The sequence below is a fragment of the Pinus tabuliformis genome, chromosome 4_2, assembly GCF_031772625.1.
Source record: "Pinus tabuliformis cultivar Carrire ecotype Pingquan chromosome 4_2, CPIR1, whole genome shotgun sequence".
Classification (NCBI taxonomy): Eukaryota; Viridiplantae; Streptophyta; class Pinopsida; order Pinales; family Pinaceae; genus Pinus; species Pinus tabuliformis.
The window spans coordinates 607,070,083-607,093,869 of record NC_142304.1 but is presented as its reverse complement, the minus strand read 5'-3'; positions in this window follow the sequence as shown (position 1 = coordinate 607,093,869).

The window sequence follows — 23,787 nt, the reverse complement described above, 5'->3', positions numbered from 1 at the left end:
CGCAACTGATAGGACCCTATAATACTAGTGATTACCCCATTATTATTGTAGTTGTATCCCTTGTTAATATTGTTGTGCCCCTATTGTCCCCATATTTTTATTAATGTGCTCCATAGAATCCCTCTATTATTATTTTTGTGGCTTTATATTATTATTGTTAGGTTGGCTAGGTTATATTGTGACTCCTTACACTCCTATATATAGAAAGGAGGTTTTGTCATTTGAATCATCCAAGAATTTTTCTTTTATGTAATGTAAAGGAGGTTTCCCCCTTGAAGAGGCTGAATTCTAAGGCATTGATCTATCTTTTCTATCATTTTGTGAGCTGGTTTTATAACATTTGGTATCAGAGCTTTGGATTCTAGGGTTTCGCTGCTCCAAACAGGTCATTGTGGCATTTTCACTATAACTTTTTTCTTTGATGTTTCAGAAGCTAAAAAAAAATCCATTTGAGAAGAAATCATGCTGAATCTTGGGTCTGAATTTCAAAGCTTTTCGCACTATATTTGTGGAGATATGATCTGAGGAAGTTGGTCTTTTTGCAGACTCCTGAATTACATTCCAAACAGGTGACCTGGGGAAAATCATCATAACTTTCTTTCTGAGCATTGGATTGAAATTTCGTAAGAAGGTACAGAAAGAGGACGGACTGTAGTTTCTTGTATATATTTTTCAAAGCCAAAAGTTAAAACAGTGACTCGTGGCACGTCGTATAATTTCGCTCTACTGAACTAGTCTATAATCAGGTCACTGTGGGAGATTGTGCATAACTCTTTCTTGGAGAATCCAATTTGGATCATACTGGTGGCATTGGAAAGAGGAAGCAGAGGGCTACTACAAATCACAATTTTAGAACTGGATGATCCGAAATTACAAAGATACATCAGATTCAATATCAGGCTCCTACAAAGTGAAAAAAGGTGTGTAGTTTTTTTTAAATTTTTGCATAAGCTTGGTTTGAAAAATTAGTTTGAAGGAATTGAAAGGGCATAGTAAAGCATTGTTATTGATAATTGATGCCCCGAGGAAAGAAAATGCAAACACCTAGTAGGCAACCTAAAAGCTCTAGCATGACTCATGAAGAAGAGGAAGAGATGCAACATGATATATCAAAATTACGAGACTAAGTGCAACAAGTGTCACTTGCACAAAAAGGAATAGAATCTAAGATGGATGGTTTAAAGAAAGATGTAGAAGCTAAGATGGATGGTTTAAAGAAAGGCATAGAAGCTAAGATGGATTGTTTAAAGAAAGGTGTAGAAGCTAAGATGAATGACGTGGAAGTTAATATGGACGATTTGAAGATAGATTTGAAGACAGACATGGAAGAATTGAAGATAAATATGAATAAGTTGCTACAAGAAATGGTTTCTAATGGTGAAAGGGTAGTAAAGGAAACCCATGATGAGAACAAAAGAAATGTTAATCATGATTCCATAGACTCTAATGTTGGATCGAATGCCCACCATATTCTAAAAATCGATATGAGGAAGTTTGATGGCAAGGATCCCGCAACATGGATATTACTGATGGAGCAATTTTTCGATCTCAATAATGTGAAAAACACACAAAATATACGTATTGCAACTTTATATTTGGAACCAAATCAGTTTGTATGGTATCAATGACTTTGCTCTCGTAAACAAATTATCACTTGGGCAATTTTTACGGAAGAATTGACAGAACATTATGAGGATACAAAAAGAAACACTTTTTTTAGCCAATTGATAAGTCTCAAACAAAAGGGTTCAATAATGGAGCACATTGAGGAGTTCTAAAAATTGAACATAAGGGTAAAAAATATTCTAGAGGAGCATAGGATTGATGTGTTCATAGGGACTTTAAAGGATAATATCCAACATGATGTTCGCCTTTGGGAACTTGATTTTTCAGAGAAAGCATTTAGGTTAGCAAGAAAAATGGAAAGAAAAATTATGGCAACCAAGAAGCATACCAGTCACAACTATAAAGATGGAAGTGTTGTTACCCCTAGCCTTCCACAACCTATAAGGTTGACACCACCACAATTGGAAGAAAAAAGAGCAAAAGGGCTTTGTTACAGTTGTGATAGCAAATACACTAAAGGTCATAAGTGTGTTGAGAAGAAATTATTTTACATAGATTGTGAAGAGGAAGAAGAAAAGGAGCAAGAAAGGTCAAAGAAAGAGGATATACTCCAGGAACAAAGCCTAGATAAAGAAGAAATGAATCCAACCATATCTTGTAATGCATTGGCTAGAATTACCACTCCTCAAACCATCAAGATAGAAGGAAAAATCAAGAAGAAAAAGGTAATAGTGTTGATTGATTCAGTAAGTACCCACAATTTTATTCATTGTAAGATAGCAAAGGAATGGAATTTCTTCCTATATCCAACACCAGAGTGTCAAGTGATGATTGCAAATGGAGGAATGATAAATTGCTCTGGAAAGTGCCATAATATCAAGCTATCCATGGGAGAATATGTATTGACTAGCCCAATGCTTTCCATTTCAATGGGAGGTGCTAATGTTGTACTAGGAGTCCAATGGCTACAATCCTTAGGTACAATAGCTTTTAATTTTCAAGAACTTTTCATGAAATTTTCTACGAAAGGGAAGGAAGTTGAATTAAGGGGTATTGCATGGAAACCGGGAAAGATAATCAGTTCTAATGGTATGAAAAAGCTTCTAAAAAAGGAACAAAGAGGTGTAATTGCACAATTATGTTCGCTAGATGTTTCCACATCAGAATCATCTATTTCTCTAAATCTCCAAAAAGTCTTGGAAAATCATTCCAAGGTATTTGAGACTCCCAAATTTCTACCACCTATTCATGATCATGATCATGCTATTCATCTGATTCCAGGAAGTGTTCCTCCAAACATCAGGCCGTATAGATATCCCTATGCCCAAACGAGTGAAATTGAACGTATGGTTGCAGAAATGCTAGAGGCTGGTATCATTCAACCTAGTCAAAGTTCTTTCTTTGCTCCAGTAGTATTGGTGCACAAGAAGGATGGATCATAGCGCATGTGTTCGGATTATAGGGAGCTCAACAAGATCACTATTAAAGATAAGTTTCTCATTCCTGTCATTGATGAATTATTGGATGAATTGCATGGATCAATTTACGTCACTAAGTTGGATCTTCGTTCAGGATATCATCAAATCAGAATTAGGACTGAAGACATTCCAAAAACAACATATAGAACTCATGAGGGTCATTATGAATTTTTGGTCATGCCTTTTGGCCTTACCAATGCACCTTCTACATTTCAAGGTTTGATGAATTCCATTTTCAAACCCTTCCTTAGAAAATTTGTGTTAGTATTTTTTGATGATATACTAATCTACAACAATTCTTGGAAGGATCATGTTGCACATGTTGGGGTGCTACAACTATTGGAGGAGAAATAATTATATGCAAAAAGATCCAAATGTTTCTTTGGAGTACAAGAGGTGGAATATCTGGGTCATATTGTATCTCATGAAGGAGTTAAGGTAGACCCTAGCAAAATTAAAGCCATTAAGGAATGGAAAATCCCCACATCCATAAAGCATCTGCGAGGATTTCTCGGGTTGACAGGGTATTATCGCAAGTTTGTTAAGAATTATGGGAGAATAGCAGCACCTCTAACAACATTATTGAAGAAAGATGCATTTTCATGGACTCCAGAAGCAACAACGACCTTCGAACATCTTAAAGAAGCAATGTGCCAAGCATCGGTCTTAGCTACACCGGACTTCACAAAAACCTTTATTGTGGAATGTGATGCTTCAGGAAATGGAATTGGTGTTGTTTTAATGCAAGATGAAAGACCCATTGCTTTTGAAAGCCATCCAATCAAGGGAAAGTTTTTACACAAAGCTATTTATGATAAGGAAATGTTGGCAATACTACATGCACTTAAGAAATGGCAACCCTACCTAATGGGAAGACACTTCAAGGTAAAAACAGATCATGATAGCCTTAAATACTTTTTAAAACAAAGATTATCCTCTGAAGAGCAACAAAAGTGGGTCACAAAGATGTTGGGTTATGACTTTGAAATCATCTACAAAAAAGGGAAGCAAAATGTGGTGGCAGATGCACTCTCAAGAAAGGATGAGGATGTGGAAGCGTTGTTGTGCGCCATTTCTATTATCCAACCAGATTGGATAAATGAAGCAAGGGAGGAGTGGAAGAATGATGAAGAAGTGTGGGCACTTATTCGAAATTTACAACAAGATTCCAGTACATCTGATACATTTCGCTGGCAAAATGATTCATTATGGTACAAATATCGCTTATACCTCTGTAAGAATTCCCAACTCAAACAAAAGATTCTTATGGAATTGCACACTTCTCCCTTAGGAGGGCACTCAGGATTTTTAAAAACTTACCACAGGGTTAAGAAGGATTTTTTTTTGGGATGGCCTTAAATCAGATATTCAAAAGTTTGTGGCAAAATGTTTTGTTTTCCAACAAAATAAATTTGAAACAATTAAGACCCCGGGTCTATTACAACCTTTATCCATTCCAAGCCAACGTTGGGAGGAAGTTTCAATGGATTTTATCACATGTTTACCTAAGTCTGAGGGAAAGAGTGTCATCATGGCGGTAGTTGACATACTTACCAAGTATGCACACTTTTGTGCATTATCACATCCATTGAAAGCCAATATAGTTTCTACTGCATTTATCGAAACAATTCAAAAGCTACATGGAAACCCAAAGATTATTGTAAGTGACAGAGATCCCATTTTCACTGGAAATTTTTGGACAAAATTATTTTCTTGTCTTGGTACTCAGTTAGCTCATAACTCATCTTATCATCCTCAATCTGATGGGCAAACTAAGATAGTGAACAAATGTTTGGAAGGATATCTTTGTTGCTTTGTATCTGATACACAGACACAATGGGTCAAATGGTTGCCTTTGGTTGAATGGTGGTATAACACTTCCTTCCATACAGCAACAAAAAAGACCCCATTTATGGCACTTTATGGATATGTTGTGACCAGCAACAACCCCCCCCCCCCTTTTTTATTTAAGTGTTGTCCAAAATACTAAATGAATGGGGACCCTTAGTTAAAATTTAGGAAAAGAAAGAGTTTCCTTTCTTCAAAATAAGGTTACCATCGTAAACTTAGGAAGATCTTTTGAATACTTTAAAACCTAAGTTTATGATGAGAAAAAATTCTTTAAAAAAGCTGCATCATAAAATAATAGATAAGCACCTCCATTTTGGTATAATCCCGGTATGGGCAAGATTCTCGTACTAAGCAATATATCGCATCGCAATAAGGTAATGCTAATGAGAAAGACTTCAATATTTTCCGATTTGCGATAACCCCGATCGCAAGATCGCATATCGCAAGGAATGGGCTAACAAAATATGGCAAGCATAAAACTTCTGCGATCTGCGATGTTGCGATATCGCGATAAAGTGATGGTTGCGATATTAAGCCAAATCAACTCTGTGATGTTATATTTATGAGTTGGTGCGGGAGCGTGATAATGCAATAATGCGATGTCGCGATTTGCGATGATTGCGAACCAAATCGCAAAATCACTCCATCACGAATCTTTCGGGCACACTATTCAAGAAAAGACACTTACCATAATCTGACTCAAGATCATGCGCTTTTAATGATAATAAAGGAATTAGTTGTCATCTATTAAATGTAGACGCGTGCTTTTGCAAAGAATTACTTCACGTGAGGTGGCATATTTGATATATCTTCTGCATTTAAGACTCTCCCATCACCTTTCTTGATCAGTCATTTCCATTTCGCTTGTGAGCTGCAGGAATGAAGAACGAAGGACGATGCCAAGCCATACACAGAAAGAAATGGGAAAGAAAAATAAGGCTCAGGGCTCTGAGGTGAAGGAAATGGCACCTTTATATACATACACAGCTTGTAGCAGAGACGCGGGGATATCGACGTGGGAAAGCATGTATAGACTACTTGAAGAAGAAAACCCCAGAATAATGAAGGTTACCGTTGTCACAGACTCACAGGGCTCTTCCGAAGCATCCTTAGAAGAACTAGCGTGCTCATTCCTTCATCGGATAGCAGCAAGGCCCAAAATTCTCCCATATACGGATATGATCAAGTGGATACTTGACAATGCAGAAATGAACAACAGACAGTTCAAGATGCAAGGACATGGGATCATCGGGTCATTCGCTGCACAAGACTTAAAGCTCATGTATCATCTTCCTAAACCGCATGCGACTTACAATGCACAATTCATTAAAAGATTTGTGGCGGAGAACCCAAACCTATCAGAGACCACCAAAGATTGGTCCAGAAAAGATGAACCGCTCAAGAAAGATAAAAACGGTATGTACAGCACTGGTTCCCTCACCTCTCTGTATTGTTTTGCTGTGGCCATGCTTTGTAGATTATTTGGGATGCCAGATATCAATAAGTTTTCATCTGAATGGTTACCATTGATCGATGCTGCCACAAATGTCGTTATTATAGATTGGGCCAAGATCTTTTCTGATAACCTATTCACGGCTATTATCAATTACCGGTCTAAAAGATCCATGTCTCAAAGGATCTATCCTCCTTTTTACCTATCCACATATGTTATGGATTCTATTTGTTATGTGTCTAAATTTCCCGCTATGGGTTGGAAATGGACAACTCAGGACCCATTACCCATCCATGTTTATCATAAGATATTATGGGATTCTCAGTTCATTCCACATTTCTACCAGATTTGTCACGGGCTTATCTTACCCATGTATAGAATGATGTATGATAAAGACCCCCCGAGGTGCTCACCAAAGCCACAGATAGATATCATCCCCATCGCAAGATGGTTCAGAGAAGAATGGTTCACCTATATTAGAGTATTTGGAAGCACTGTCCCCCCTCATGTCTTGCTTTTGTATATTCCTGACAAACTTCTGGCTCGAGAAATTGCATATCAAACTTGTTCAGAAGGCGGCCTAACTAAAGACCTAAAAGACAAAGAAGGCCATATGGCCACAGTTTCCTGTAGCTTGTGGGGCCTTTTCATTGTTCGATGTAGGTCACGCGTTCACCGAAGTAGAGAATATGACGTGTCTACAATTATTTAAATTCCCGGCAAGGCCATTTGACCCAAATGAGGTTGCCCATGATTTCACAACGACAGTCAAGATAAAAGTGTTCGTTGGAAAAAAGGATTTATTTGATGATATATTTCAGAGTAAAATCTCACTTCAGGAAATTTTGCGGGAAGCTCAATCGCGATTGTCTCTAGATGACCTCCAAAGATTCATGGTATACAGGGAAAGAAGACTAGCCAGTGTTCCTCTAAAAAAGCTGCAACTACCTGCCAGAGAACCTACTCCAAGCGTTAGCCTCAGTGGGAATTCAAGCACTTCTGGATCTAAATCTAACACTAGACAAGAAATGCCTGAGCATTCTAAAAGATCCGAAAACAACCAAGATAGGAGCAAAAAGTCAGCTAAAGACACCGCTCAGTCAATGGAGTTTACACGACAGCAGGTTATCACCTCCCCGCCAATAGATGTCCCCCCTCTCGTCATTAAAGCACCACCCGTCACAACATGATTAGATAAGGAATGGGAAACCTTCAACGAACTGATCAATCTTGAAGGACAAGCCCCAAAAACACCTGTGAGCAATGCATAGGTAGCACAAGAAGTGGGCTCAACGTTGCTCTTCAACAAGTGGGACGATCAAATCGGGGAGGTAGAACAAGCAGAATGGAAGCAGAAGGTGCAAGAAAAGGGAAAAGCGGTCCAAGCACTAAACAGGTTAAATTGGGAGTGTTACTGGGCATACTTGGTGAAGTCGCATAGTCAGTGGATGACTGTGAAATGTATCATATATGCAGCCGAGAAAGTGGTGTCAGCTCTCATAGATTCCGTTTTCTCAGCCCAGCTCAAAGCAGAAGTCATCCAGCCCACTCTCCTCAAACCAATGATGAATGCATGCAGCTTTAAAGATCAGATTCAGAAGTAGCTTAATTTAGAATGTTGTTTTTACTTAAAAATTAGATTAGAAAAGGGACGGTCATTTGAAAACCGCATCCTAAATTTGGTAAATAAACTATTATTAGAATTAGGAAGTAGTATTTTAACCCTTCTCATGCATTTAGAGAAGGGTCCAGAAATTTGTCAAAAACTTGTCCTCAGAACATGCACTTCTGCACCCTCAGAGGAGGTTTTAATGAATGAATGGATCAAGGTTTATTAATGTTTGCATTTGATATCTGCTACTGATGTTGCACTTCTGTACTCTTGGTAGATATTAAAACAAGTAGAGATAAATCATTGTTGCTTGAAGCTTATGAGTAGGATCAATCATAAATGGTACTTTTATCTCTCGGCCATTTCTGCTTATATTCTTAAAGTGATATACAGTTTTTAGTTGTTTATATGTTATTGCATGAATGTTTGAGTTACCATTTGGCACTTTTGTACGGGGGAGTCATTTATTTATGTTTGATATATGAATAGCTTATTATGCGATATGCTGTTCACAACTGTTTTGCCTAACTTTTTCTGTAAAGTGGTTCATCTTAATTGATTTCCATTCTTATGATAGCTGAATGATCTTTATTACCAGTTATTATTTGAAATCTCTTTAGATCGCATAATAGAAGAAATACATCCCGGGTTAGCATAGATTAGATGTGCTGTTTTCATTAGATTACAATAGCATAGAATTAGATTAAAGTAGCTTAGATTAGAACCCTTAGATCAGCATCATCCAACTCTTCACACACACACACCCTTAGATTGGGAAATTGGTCCATTTATCCCCAGTCGGACCTGCTACACCAAACAGATAAGGAGCTGCCAACCAAGGTCCGGACCGGGTGGGTATCCCCCTTGTTGTCGACCCAATTTTCGGGGCTTCAACAGGATATCAGCCACCATCCATCACATCATATTTAAGAGAAAATTCTAAGGTTCAAGTAGTGGAACATCACATGGAACATCAACAACAAGTCCTCCAACTCTTAAAGGATAACCTCGTGTTGGCACAGAATAGAATTAAACAACAGGCATATCAACATCGCAGTGAAAGAAGTTTTGATGTAGGAGATTGGGTATTCCTACGGATACAACCATATAAACAAATGTCCCTCAAGCAAGCTAAGAAGAATAATAAATTATCACCAAGGTATTATGGTCCGTACAAGGTGTTGCAAAAGATTGGTACTATGGCATACAAATTGGAGCTTCCTACAGCGTCTCGAGTGCACCCAGTTTTCCATGTATCATGTTTAAAGAAGGTTATAGGCGACAAGCTCCTAGTTCAAACAATATTTCCAGAACTTGACGAGGAAGGAAAAATTATATTGGAACCAGAAGCAGTCACAGAAACAAGAACTCAACAGATACGAAATCGATCAATCTCGGAGTATCTCATCAAGTGGAAGAACTTATTCGCTGAAGATTCCACATGGGAAGATGAGAATTTTATACAGAAGCATCCATAACTACTCGAGCATTGAGGACAACACTTTTTTTGAAGGAGAGGGGCATGATAGGACCCTATAGTACTAGTGATTACCCCATTATTATTGCAGTTGTATCCGTTATTAATATTGTTGTGCCCCGATTGTCCCCATATTTTTATTACTGTGCCCCATAGAATCCCTCTATTGTTATTTTTGTGTCTTTATATTATTATTGTTAGGTTGGATGGGTTATATTGTGACTCTTTAAACTCCTATATATAGAAAGGAGGTTTTGTCATTTGAATCATCCAAGAATTGTTCATTTATGTAAAGGAGGTTGCCCCCTCGAAGAGGCTGAATTCTAAGGCGTTGATCTATCTTTTCTATCTTTTTGTGAGTTGGTTTCATAATAGCAACCCCCTTCATCGCTGAAACTTAACGCGCGATCGCTCGGCAGTTTTCTGCCATACCTCTACCACGTGTCGCGTTCCCGCTCTGCTCTCTCGCCCTCTGTTCGAAATTTCCCAGCACCAAAAGCGGTGCAGGCCAAACTGCTTACCACCATCCTCTTGCTGACATCATCCGCTGACGTCACCCTTCATTGAGGTCATCCATCCTTCAGCTGATATCACCTGCCATGTCATCTGCCTCATACTTCTGCTTACATCATCTATCCTTTAGCTCAAAATTCCCCACCAAGCTGCGTTTTGTTGAGTAAAAGGATAAAAAGGTCATTTTCACTATGTTTCTCTGCATATCGCGCTCTCGGGAAAAAAATGATCTGCTTCAGTTTTTGACCAGAAAGGCTACATCTACGAGCTCGCAAACTCTGCCAACCCACCATTTTACAACTTCTAACTCTTCAAACATAATTGAAATCAAATCGAGGGACTTCCGAGCTCACAGAAGAAAGAAACAGAGATATACAAGGATATTTTGTTACCCTAGCCAGTGGACCTTCATAAACATGAATGGCCAAAGGAAAGTTGGTGAGAAGACATGATAGCAGTTCTATTTTTTCATACAGTAGAATGTAGGGGTTAGTTCAGCATTAAAGAGCATCAAAACAAGTCAAAGAGTATCAGTTCAAGAACTAAAGTGTATTAGATCAGCAATAAAGAGTGTCAGAGCAAAATTAAAGCAGCAGATCAGAATTAAGGAGCACATTTAAGATAGATAATCGACGCAGAGTTATTATAGAGGACAGCTGCAAGCCGAACCCTAAAGGCCTGCCTCTAGCACAAACATCAATTACTTGCTTTTATTTTCACTTGTAAATTATTTTAAGTTAAAACTAGATATTATCTCACAGTTGTTATGAGATATAGGTTGTACATACTTTTTATATAAATACCCCCTCCTTTGGAGTATTGGGGTGCTCTGTGGTGTGTGGATTTACTAGACTGTGTTATAAATACTGAATATTTTGGAATACAAAGTTGTTGGAACCAATTGTTGTCTGGCCTATTGGATGAAGAATTGAAATAGAGGGCTTGTCACAAAATTCTTGAATCAACCTCCAGATCATAAGTCCCCTATATCTTGTGTTTTACAGTTTTCTGGTTTACTATATCATCTGTGTTTCATAATCTGAATGACAAAGAAAAAGGTTAATTTCAGGATTTGCTTGATTGCACTCTGTATTTAGTCTTTATTATTCTCTGTGTTTTCTTCAGAATTAAAATAAACGGTGAATTCTTAATTGCTCCTGTTTCTTGATTCTTTCATGTTGAATATTTGCTAAGGAAATTTTAACTGCTCCTTATTAATAATCATCCATTTTCCCTCTTTCAATAGGTTGAAGGATTCTTAACTGCCCTTCACACATTTGAGCCCATTCCATCTGCTTCAAGTCTTTTATTTGTTCCCTGTTTGGCTACCTTGCTCTGTGAAGCCGTCCTCTGTTAAGAAACCAAATCCAAAAGGCCATCTTCTTTGACTCCATCATGCCCAATTTACTGAACTATTCTGTCTTACCTCTTTGTTCTATCGAATCTCACCACCCAAACTCAAACAAAATCCTTGAACTTCATAACTAGACTAATACCTTTAAAAACAAAGCTAAACCATAAAGAGAGAGCCCTATTTGGATAAATATTGGCTAGATTCTATATCTAAAAGATTAGTCTGTGGTTACCTCGGCATTATTCCCTTTCTTACAAATTTTGGGAAGAACCTGAGTGATAACACCAAGTATGCACACATTTGTGTATTATCTCATCCATTTAAAGCCAGTACCGTTGTTATTGCATTTATGGAAATAATTCAAAAGCTACATGAAAACCCAAAGATTATTGTAAGCGATAGAGATCCCATTTTCATTGGAAATTTTTTGACAAAATTATTTTCTTGTTTGGGTACTTAGTTAGCTCATAGCTCATCTTATCATCCTCAATATGATGGCAAATTGAGATAATGAAAAAATGTTTGGAAGGATATCTTTGTTGCTTTTTATGTGATAAAAAGACATAATGGGTCAAGTAGTTTCCTTTGGTTGAATGGTGGTATAACACTTCATTCCATACTGCAACAAAAATGACCCCATTTATGGCACTTTATGGATATCATCCACTGTCCATCACATCATCTTTAAAAGAAAATTCTAAGGTTCAAGCAATGGAAGATCACATCGAGCATCAACAAGTTCTCCAACTCTTAAAGGATAACCTCACTTTGGCGCATAATAGAATGAAACAACAACTAGATCAACATCACAACGAAAGAAGTTTTAATGTAGGTAATTGGATATTTCTATGACTACAACCATACAAACAAATGTCCCTCAAGCAAGCTAAGAAAGATAATAAATTATCACCAAAGTATTATGGTCCATACAAGGTGTTACAAAAGATTGGTACTATGGCATACAAATTGGAGCTTCCTGCATCTTCCCGAGTGCACCCAATTTTCCATGTTTCATGCTTAAAGAAGGTTATAGGTGACAAGATCCCAGTTTAAACAATATTGCAAGAACTTGAAAAGGAAGGAAAAATCATATTGGAACTTGAAGCAGTCACATAAACAAGAAATCGACAGCTACAAAATCGATCAATTTCAGAGTATCTCATCAAGTGGAAGAACTTACCTGTTGAAGATTCCACATAAGAGGATGAGAATTTTATACAAAAGCATCCAAAACTACTTAAGCGTTGAGGACAACACTTTTTTGATGGAGAGGGGCATGTTAGGTCCCTATAATACTAGTGTATTCCCTTATTATTATTATCATTGTAACCCTTTATTGTTATTGTTGTGCCCATGTTGTCCACATATTGTTATTATTGTGCTCCATAGAATCCCACTATTGTTATTCTTGTGTCCTTACATTATTATTGTTATGTCATCTCTGATTATATTGTGACCCCTTAGACTCCTATAAATACAAAAGAAGGTTTTTTCATTTGAATCATCTAAGAATTTTTCATTTGTGTAATGTAAAGGAGGTTTCCCCCTCGAAGAGACTGATTTTGAAGTTGTTGATCTATATTTTCTTATATTTTGTGAGTTTGTTGCATAAAACCTAGCCGGCAAGTTGCGCCTTTTGCATCCAGTGCCATGCATCTTGCTCCTGACCCGCAATGACACCTTATTTCGTTGAGCTTCTCTTATGACATATTATTCTCCTATAAAACTATGATATCTCATTTATCCTGTTGAATCATGTCTTTAAGGTACCTCAATTTACCCTTGGAATTGAGGCCCCGTATATTCCATGAGATAAATTTCATTGGGAATGAGGAAGAGATATCTGGTAGTACTCTGTGAGGACATTTTTTGTCCCGAGTTAACCAAGATCGATCTAGCTTCCTTGATGATCTACCTTTTGGGTTTTCTACCTTTTTTCCTCTTTTCCAATCCCAAACTATGTTAGGATATTCTGACACATATGAAATAGTTAAGTATAACTTGGTCTAGTGTAAAGTTAGGTAAATTTTGTTTCTTTATTATGTACTTTTGTAACTTACAATCTGACGGTCACGATATGTAATGATCTGATGATTCATTCTCTCCTTGGTATTACCGACACTTGATCCGTGGCTTAACACCCGATTGGTCCATGATCTCTATTTAAATAACATGGAGGGTCATTTGTAGGGTAACCGTTCTTGAGATAAACTTATGTAAATTTTATTTCTTTTATTAATAAATTGCCTGAAGTGGCCGCATTGGCTCAGGCCATGGACTGTTTCCCTCTTTGAGGGTTTTAACCATGTCAAGAATACTGGTGTATTGATATGTGATATGTTTGTGAGCGGTGTCCTTTGGTGTTCTGTCTGAGGAACTTACCCTGTAAATTCCTACATGGTATCAGAGCTATTTGAGGGTCGCATCCATTGGTGATCCAAATTGGAAGCTGGTACAACTGCATCCGACTGACATTTCCTAGATCTATTGTTTTTTACTTCTTTCGGGCCGAGAGGACTGCTCTATTGCGTTAGGAGCATCTATTTAAGTGAGGAGCCCAGTTCATTTCAAGCGAAAAGGTTTCTGGTACCCCTAGAAACGTCATTTTTAAGATCTGGAGGAAAAAAGAGCTTTTTCAAGTAAGCGTGCACCCCAAAGCTTCAGTGACTAAAAAAAAAAAAAAACCCTTCCTCTTTTCCAAAAATTAGTAACCTTTTAAACTAGCTCACTTGGTCTAAAGTCACTTTATGAGAAGAGGGGTCTTGGGTTCAAGTCTTTCTTTTTGTTCAGTTACTTTTTCAAAAAGCACATGTATCTTATGTTTTAAGGTTACTTTATGTAAAAGTGTTCTCACCCATTATAAAAAGTGAGTCACTTATAATTCTAAAGTCTCTTTATTTTTTATTCTAGTTACAATTTAGTGGCCAGCTCATAAAGTACCATTGTAAAAGTGACTTTCACTTATTTATAAAAGTGAGTTACATAATTTTTTATTTTTTTTAAAGTGAGCTAATTAGATTAAGTTTGGAGTGGGGGGATAACATTATCATTCATTTCCACACATTCATGCACTTTGTTGGCATCTTCAACAACTTTTCTTCAAAAAGTCATAACTTCTTCATCTGGAAGCCGTTTTCAAAGCCATTTTTTTAATCGCCTAATTTTTTGAGCTCTTTATATTGGAACACTTAGTTTTAGCATCTACAGCTTTAGTTTCTATTAAAATGAAAAATCCATGCCAAGTTATTCTTGATAGCACCAACTACTTCCAGTGATGGTCCTACATTGTGGATTTACTTAGAAGTAAAGGTCTTTACAAAATAGCCTTAGGCTAAGAAACTAAACCTAAAGATGAAGATAAGGCAGCCAAATGGGAAAATAGGCAAGATCAAGCACATGGATTGATAGGGATGTCTATTTCTTCAGACCTTAGATTCCATATCGTAGAACTTGATAACCCTAATGAAGCAATGAAACAACTCACTAAAGTTTTTGGAATAAAAAATGAAATTAGAGCCCATCAACTCAAAAATGAGTTTCTTACGTTGGACCCCAAAATTTTTTCTTCCATTGAAGATTTTTGTCCAAGTTCAAGACCCTTAGACTTCTCTTGGAAGGTGTTAAAGTTAAGAAATAAGATGGTAGTCTTATCTATTCCATTCTTACTAAGTTGGGACCAACCTACTCTGTGTTTGTTTCCACCTTCCATTCTACTAGAGAAGCATTTATTTCTCAAGGACAAAGACTACAAGTCCCCCATTTTTTGATGCATTTTGTGATTTTTAATAAGAGAACAAGAAAAAATCTTATATCTTGGTCTTCTTAATCTTGGAAACTCTTCTAAGAAAGCCTTAGTCACCCAGCAGCAACCAGATTCAAACAGTCATAAGAAGCAGTATCCTAAAAAGAAAGGTCCTAAACCAAACAAGGGTCCTAAGCAATTTCAGTCTCAAAATGAAAAAGCATTTCAAAAAAATGATAAGGAAAATGAAGACAAAGGGAAGAAGAATGATAGACATTGCCACTTTTGTAATCGAGATGACCACTTAGAATCCAAATGCTTTAAGAAGATGGAAGCCTTGGAAGTAGCAATGAAGAATCATAACATCCATTTGGAGCACTCTTCAACTTCAACTTCATCTTCAGGAATAGCACTTTCTGCATGTGGTTGTCAAGCATCTCTGTCTGGTTATGCACTAAATGTATCTTCTTCTTCTCATTCTCATGAGTGTCTCATTGATTTTGGAGCTTCTTATCACATGGCCAAAAACAAAGCCATGTTTTCTTCTTTAAATGATTGTAACACCAAAAATATATATGTTGGTGATGATAGATCTCTTAGTGTTGTAGGGACTAGAAATGTTCATCTAGACAATGGCAAATTTAATGATGAATTATGTGTTCCAACCTTATCCTTCAACCTTCTATCTGTATATCAAATAACTCATTCAAGTGAAGGTAATATCGTTGAATTTTCACCTCACGATGTTGTAATTAAGGACCTAAGAGATCCTAGACAAATTTTAGCTACTGGAATTGCTGATGATTCTACAAGGTTGTATAAGTTTAAAAAATTTGGGTCATCAAATCTTCCCTTAGTATTTGTTGCTCATAATGACGAAGTGAGAAAACTTTGGCATGAGCAATTTGGTCACTTAAACTATCACTCCCTTTAGAATCTATGTAAAGAAAATATGGTGACAGGTCTTCCAATGGTATCTTGCAGAGATGGTGTTTGTTCCAGATGCATACTCGGAAAACATCAACGAGATAGTTTTGAAAAACGTGCCTCTTGGCATGCCTCAGCCCCTTTACAGCTTGTGCATAGTGATTTATTTGGTCCACTTCCAGTTGTTTCATTCTCTGGCTACAAGTATTTCTTAACTTTCATTGATGATTTCTCCAAACGTACTTGGGTATACTTCTTAAAACTCAAGAGAAGTATTTAACATGTTCTTTGGCTTTAAGGCCTTTGTTGAAAAACAATTTGGACACCAAATTTTTAAGCTAAGATCTGATAATGGTGGATAATATGTTAACAAAAAATTCATCAACTTTTGCACTGAGAATGGAATTCAAATGCAACATACTGTTGCATATACTCAACAAAAAAATGGTGTAGCTGAAGGGAAGAATCACACCTTAAAGGAAATGGATAATTGTATGCTTCAATCTAAAGGATTTAGTCTTAATTTTTGGGTAGAAGCAATTAACTATGTAAATTACATAGTAAATCACACTCCTATTAAGGTTTTAAAGAATATCACTCCAGAAGAAGCATGGAGATCAATTAAAACAGATGTAAGTCACTTTCGTGTTTTTGGAATTGAAGCATGGGCACATATTCCAAATGAGAAACATAAAGCTTTAGAACCTAAGAGTGAAAAATACATTTTTGTTGGATATTCTGAAGATGTCAAAGGATATAGAGTGAACCTATGAGCCTAGTTTGGCAGATGTGCCACCTCTCTCTATCCCTTCTACTTCTGAAAATATTTCTTCTTCAGATGATGACAGCGACGATGACAATCCTCCCCCACCTTCTTAGGATCCTCCTTCAGCACCTCAGCTTCCAAATTGGGTCTGTGCTACTCGGGATGTAGCAGGTGCTCTTGCAGGTGATCCTACAGATCAGCAATGTACATGTTCTCAGTCCAATAGAGCCTCTTCTTTATTGGATCAAGCTTCAGCGAATTATGATCCTGACAACCTTGCAGAAGCTTCATGCCATCCAGATTGGGACGCAACTATGAATGAAGAATATCGTTCATTATTGGCAAATGATACATGGGATCTTGTTCCTCTTCAAAAGGGACAAAAACTTGTTTAGTGAAAATGGGTTTATAGAACCAAGTATGGACCAAATGGAAAAGTTGATAAACGTAAAGCTTGTCTTGTTGCTAAGGGTTTTTCACAAGTTGAAGGCATTGACTATACTGAAACCTTCTCCCCTGTTTCCAAAATGAACTCTATCCACCTTGTTCTTTCCCTTGCTACCTCTTTCAAATGGGAAGTCCATCAGATGGATGTTAAATCTAAATTCTTGCATGGGGACTTGCATGAAGAAATCTATATGGAACAACCTACTAGCTTTATACAAATAGACTCCAACCTTGTGTTTTGGCTTAAGAAATCCCTTTATGGTCTCTAGCAAGCCCCTCAGGCTTGGTATGCCAAAATGGATAGCTTTCTTTTAGATACTGGCTTTTCTAGGTGTCATTCTGATAATGCTGTCTACACCAAGAAAGTGGGCAAGTCTCTTATCATTCTTGATCTTTATGTTGATGACCTTACCCTTATTGGTAGTGATCCCAACCTTATAAACCATGTGAAGTCCAACCTTAAACAGAAGTTTGAAATGACAGATTTAGGACACTTGCATTATTTTCTTGGTCTTTAGGTATTGCAATCCAAGGAAGATATTTCCCTTTCCTAGTTTAGGTATGCCTGTGATCTTCTACACCATTTTCACATGGAATATTGTAAGCCAACCCCTTCTCCCTTTCAATCTGGAGCTACTTTCAATCACTTGTGTTTCCCATGAAGTTGATGTTACCTTATATCGTCAACTTGTAGGAAAACTTTTGTATCTGACCCATACACGTCCTAACATTTCCTTTGTTGTTGGCCTTATTGATCGATTTATGCAAAACCCACATGAAATTCATTGGAAAGCAGCTAAAAGAATACTTCATTATGTTCGAGGTACAATTCATTACAGTGCAAAAACATCTCCTCTATTGGCTGGTTTCAATGATTTCGATTGGGCTGGTGACCCTGATGATTGGAAGTCTACTGTTGGTTATGTCTTCACTCTTGGTTCTAGACCTATTGCATGGGTTTGTAAGAAATAAAGTGCCATTTCTCTTTCTTCAGTAGAAGCAAAGTATTGTAGTGCCGTAGAAGCTAGTAGGGTAGCCCCATGGCTTTGTTAGATCCTGTTAGAGTTTGGCTTTCAGCAGCAGCATCCAACTACACTTTGGTGTGATAATCAAAGTGCCATTTAAGTATTCAAAGATCCAGTCCATCATCAATGCAACAAACACATTGAACTACACATGCACTTCATCAGGAAGCTCATTCATGACCATGTTCTTGAAGTGCAGTATTTTTCAATCGATGATCAAGTTGCAGACATCTTTACAAAGGCTCTCACAGAGGCGAAGTTTACTAAACTTCGATTTATGGTTGGAGTTCAGGAAGTTGTCACTAAGGGGGAATAGGATCTAATGCATCCTTGCTTCTCCTATTGTGTCATATTTGTACAATCCTATCCCAAGTTGTTCTTAAGGGGGGATGTTAGGATATTCCAACACATAGGAAATAGTTAAATATAACTTGGTCTAGTGTAGAGTTAGGTAAAGTGTGTTTCTTTACTATGTACTTTTGTAACTTACAATGTGATAGTTACGATATGTAGTGATCTGACGGTTCATTCTCTCCTCGGTATTACCGACACTTGATCTGTGGCTTAACACCCGATTGGTCCATGATCTCTATTTAAAGAGCATGGAGGGTCATTTGTGGGGCAACCATTCTTGAGAGAAACTCACGTATATTTTATTTATTTTATTAATAAATTTCCTAAAGTGGCCGCATTGGCTCAGGCCATGGACTGTTTCCCTCTTTGAGGGTTTTAACCATGTCAAGAATACTGGTGTATTAATCTGTTATCTGTTTGTGAGTAGTGTCCTTTAGTGTTCTGTCTGAGGAACTTACCCTATAAATTCCTACAAACTAGACTCCATACGCTGAGTGGAAGCTTTCCTCTAACAGATAACCAAGTCGGATTGAGGGGAAGGGTTAGGGGGGGCTTGTCGTTATTGCTGTTCTTTGAAGATTTGGTGGAATTGGTCAAGATTCTTTGGAGGGATGTTCGCGTAGTCATCTTTAGCCTAATTCTTGAGGAAGGCCACGATGACTTGTGTTGGCATTATGATACAAGAGTTGTCCTTGATGGAAACTGACTCACAGGTTAGTTCAGTTTTGATGAAAGGCAACCCACAGTGTAACAGATCAATTTAGATGTAACAGGGCATTGGTATAGAAGAATAAGAAGATGGAACTAAAGTCTACTAATTAGAATGAAGAAGTTGAAAGTAAAGGATGGTGAAAAGCAATTTAATATGTATACGGAGGTCCACTTAGTCAAAACAACATATACACATAGGTCCACAGGACAAAAGGCACGTATACATATACATGCACTCCTGCAAGAGGAAAAGCGTGTGTAGGTTTGAAAATCAAGGAATTTCAAGAGTAGAGAATACCAGGAGTCAATACCATGGTATTAGCCCACAATATTGAGCAGAGTAACGGCTATTTGATCCTGCCCAAGAATACCATGGGTCCTAAGTAGTTTTGATCCGAGGTATTGAGAAAGGCATAAAACTGTATAAGGAGGAGAAGATCATAAGGCCAAGGTGTGCAAGTGAAAAGGGTTTCTAAGGAATACTTCTATCTGAAGTATATTTTATGTTGCAGGGGCTATGTTGGTGATATGATCTGAAATATTTTGTGCACCTTGAATTCAATGTTGGATAAGGATCATGAGACCTGAAATGACTTATCATTGAATGATCTAATATTGGTTGGGCCAGATCTAATTGTGTACACCTGATTTATTCTTTGAATGTCAAGATCTGAGTTTGTTTGATGTCTGGAATAACAGCAAAGTTATGAGTTAATATTTGCATATCTGTACGTTGGTTCGCTTTGGTGAAGTTGCGTATACATGTCAGTTCGCCTCTTCCAAGTAGCTTATGAAAAAGAAAAAGTATGTTGTTCAGAGATGACTAATCTATTTGATTAGTACTATTGATTTAGTGTTGTCTCTCAATGAAGTCTTCTTAGATCTGAATGTAAAACTGAATGCATAAGGAGTTTGATATCTGATTGACTGATTGTATCAGTGAGAAGTGCCTGTAAGGCTCTATAAATTGACAGTAGATGTTCATTATATTGCTGGTTCGTACATAGTTGATTCAAAAGTTTTATGTTTCAGTAGTTTTGAAGGTATACGCAGGTTTGATTAAAGGAAATAGTGTATACACGCAGGTTGGGTTTAGTAAAGTAGTGTATACATTTTGATGTGTGATTTTTGAGGTTGCAGCTGGTTTTGAATGATGATGTAGGTTTCTGGGTTCAGCATAGTGTTCTGGTGACAGTGATTTGATTGTTCAAATTAACTGATTGTTGGTTAATGCAGTTTGACTTGCAAAGTTTCTGATGGGTCCAGTATGAAAATTTGATGAAAAGAGGCCTTCATGTGTATTGTTGTGTACCAAGAGCATCCAGTTTGAAAATTTATGAAATGTGGTACCTGGAGGAAGAGAGAAGGTTGTAGCACTCTGCAGGCCGACGCCTATGTACTAGTAAACACATTGGCTAGTACAAGAGTTAGGGTTTGTATCTCCCTTCCAGTAGAAGCTGGAAAATGAGAAAAGGTTGTAGCCTTCTGCAGGTGGGTGCTTACGTACTGGTATGAGTCTGCACTAGTACAAGATTATAAATGGATTTTCTTATTATTAAAATAAGACATAGACGACAACAACAGGTGGTTTTCACCCACATTGGGTTTCCACCTTAAATCTTGGTGTTCATGTGTGTTGCTTATGTGTGATGGTTTATTCTGGTTTTATTGCATTGTTTAATGAGTTAATGATGCAATGGTAATAGATCAACACTTGATAAATTAACTAAATCACAAGTTCTCTCGGTATACGCTGGTTTCACTAATCATAGTAGCATGTACACACTAGTTCACTTCACAGAATTAGCGTATATAAATTTGTTTGGGGAATGAAAAATGATGGATCTGATAATACTAATTCACCCCCCCCTCTCAATATTATTTCCAACAACTTTTTCATCTGAGTTAAGTTGGTCCAACTTGGTGTCCATTTCTAGGGCTTGCTCAACCTGGGCGAGGACCCTTTTGATATCTTTATTGTTAGACTGGGCCTTTGGCGATTTTCTCTTACTTGTGTGTTTTTTTTTTAGGGTTTTCTGGGTTGAATTCAACTTACATTGCCTACTATTGCTGAGGAGCCTTAGGTGGGGGAGTTGGATCTTTTGACTCTGCAAGAGCTTCGAGAAGGGTAGAGCAGTTCTCGGATGGTCGGTGAGAGAAAATCTATGGAGTAGGTGGAGGCAGGGGGGTGTGAGCTGGAGGAGCTCTGTTATTAGATGTGCATCAACCAGAGACTTCCTATAAGTTGTCCCAGGAGGGAGGGGTTGAGGGTGTCGGGTTCTCCTTGGACCAATGGGCACAATCCTGGAAGAGGTTTCCTTATTCATTGCAAATGCAACATTTGAATGGGACATGCTCGTAGTTCAAAGGCTAAGAATGGACATCATCTTGGTATTAAATCTTGAATGGTTCCAATAGCGGTTGGGAGATATTCATGTATACATAGATCCAGGAATAGGAGGTGAAACAACGACATTTGGTGATTTATGAGATTTGCACAAATTGCCAATGGAGTTGTCGATTAATTCCAGGATGTCCTCTTTCCGGAAATCTTCTAGTATGGATTAGAGTCTAACCTAGATTGGAGCTGCTAGGAATTGTTCCTTCTCTGGGTTGTAGCAAGGCTCCCAGTGCCACATGAAAAGCCCAACGTTCTTCATGAAATAGGGGTCGTTATCTAGAGCTCTTCGTATGTCCTCCAGATATTCAAAAATCACTGTGAAGAAGCCTTTAGCTCTTAGCCAAAGTTCGATCGGGGCTTTTAGTTGCCATTTAAGCTGAATCTGGTGGAGAATACCTGTTTCCTTAGGGAAAATACCCATAAATTTTCAAATAATGGAATTATATTTCATAAACTGTCAAGATTGAGCCAGAAAGTTGTTAGGGATAACCACCTGTGGATTTTCTGCTACCTTTAGGAGGCAACCTCCCTTCAATTTGGATTTCCATTGTGCCCCCAAAGGAAGGGAGGTAGGTTTTCTCTTCTTCTATTGCATGCAGATCTGAAAGGGTCAAGAGTAGACTATTGGTTGCCATGGAGGGCATATTTGAAAGAGGGGGCTCCCCCTCCCTTGGGAGGAGTGGGCATGGATCTGATTAGTCAAATGGAAGGAGTACGTCAGGGATGAGGAAGAGAGGTGTGCAGGGAGAAGATCAGATGGCTAGGATTCAGACATCTGCAAAACCCTAGCATGACAAAGAGTTGATGATAATCGCCTGGTGTATATCAACACTAAGCATAATTAAAAAAAAACAAGATAATATTTTTTTTTTCTTAAATTTCACTTTTGAATTTTTCACATTACTTTGAAATATAGATTAATTAAGAAAAAAATTTATGAATTCTATTTAGTCATGGGTGAATTTTACTTTTCACTAAAAATGGGTTTTTACTAGCATTGTCTAATCATTATATTGTTGAAAATGGGTTTTTGAGTACATGTATAAAAGGATTCAACACCTTAAAACACCCCTATAACACTTAGATTGTGGAGAGTTTACAAATCAAGCTTGTGATTCCAATAAATCTTTGCCAAATTCTAGAAAAATTAAACCGAAAAAAATCAGAAAACCTATCAAAACATATAGCAAATAGACTAAAGAGTTTTTGCTCAGCAAATCGTTATTTTTTAATCATGCAATAAATACAAGAAGTTGATTTAATTAATAAAAAATATTAACTATTAATATAAATGAGCTTAAACAAATATAGGGGCATCTTTAATTTTAAATTTTCCTATTATATCTCTAATTTACATTACAACAACTAATCTCCTGACATTCAAGAGAGACACGTCTATCACCGTAATTTTACTGAGAGGCACATTCTACAACCCAATATGAGGACCATGTGTAATTTCTTCTATGTTAAACCTGGAGTTGCCACATATCCTTTTTAAAATTAAATAAATATTTAATTAATAAAAAAATGTAAGTTCTCACCAAAATGTGTGTGTACATAATATAAAAAATCTTACAACAATGTTTTTCAGCTAGTAGAATTGGGTCAGGGAAACAGGCCTGTTGTTGAGATCGTAAAAGGTGTTGATGAGGCCCTTTTGGGCATGGAATCCCCACACAACATGTTTTGGGGCTCAAAGCCCAAGTTTTGAGTAATATTGTTGTAAAACTCCGTGAATTGCGGGCACAGAGCGCGAATTGTATGTTAGAGTCATAAGGCTGCCCGCCCTAAGTTTTGAATGTAGTGTCAGCCCAACCATGATCCATAGACCATGGGATTGTATAAATAGAGTGAGGCCCTAATTTGTAGAAAAGAGGAGGGGAATAACACGATAGTAGGAGAGTCTAAGTGTCTTGGGCAGTGGTAGTAGGAAGAGGCTCTGCCGCTGAGTGTGCAGAGGCATAGTAGAGTCCGCAGCTGAGTGTGTAGACCCCTGCAGCTAAGTGCACAGGGTAAGGTTGTGTTTGTAACAGAAGAATGAAAATAATAAAGAGAAGTTTTATCTGAATCTAGTGTATCTATTCTAAGTTATTACATGTCTAACATTACT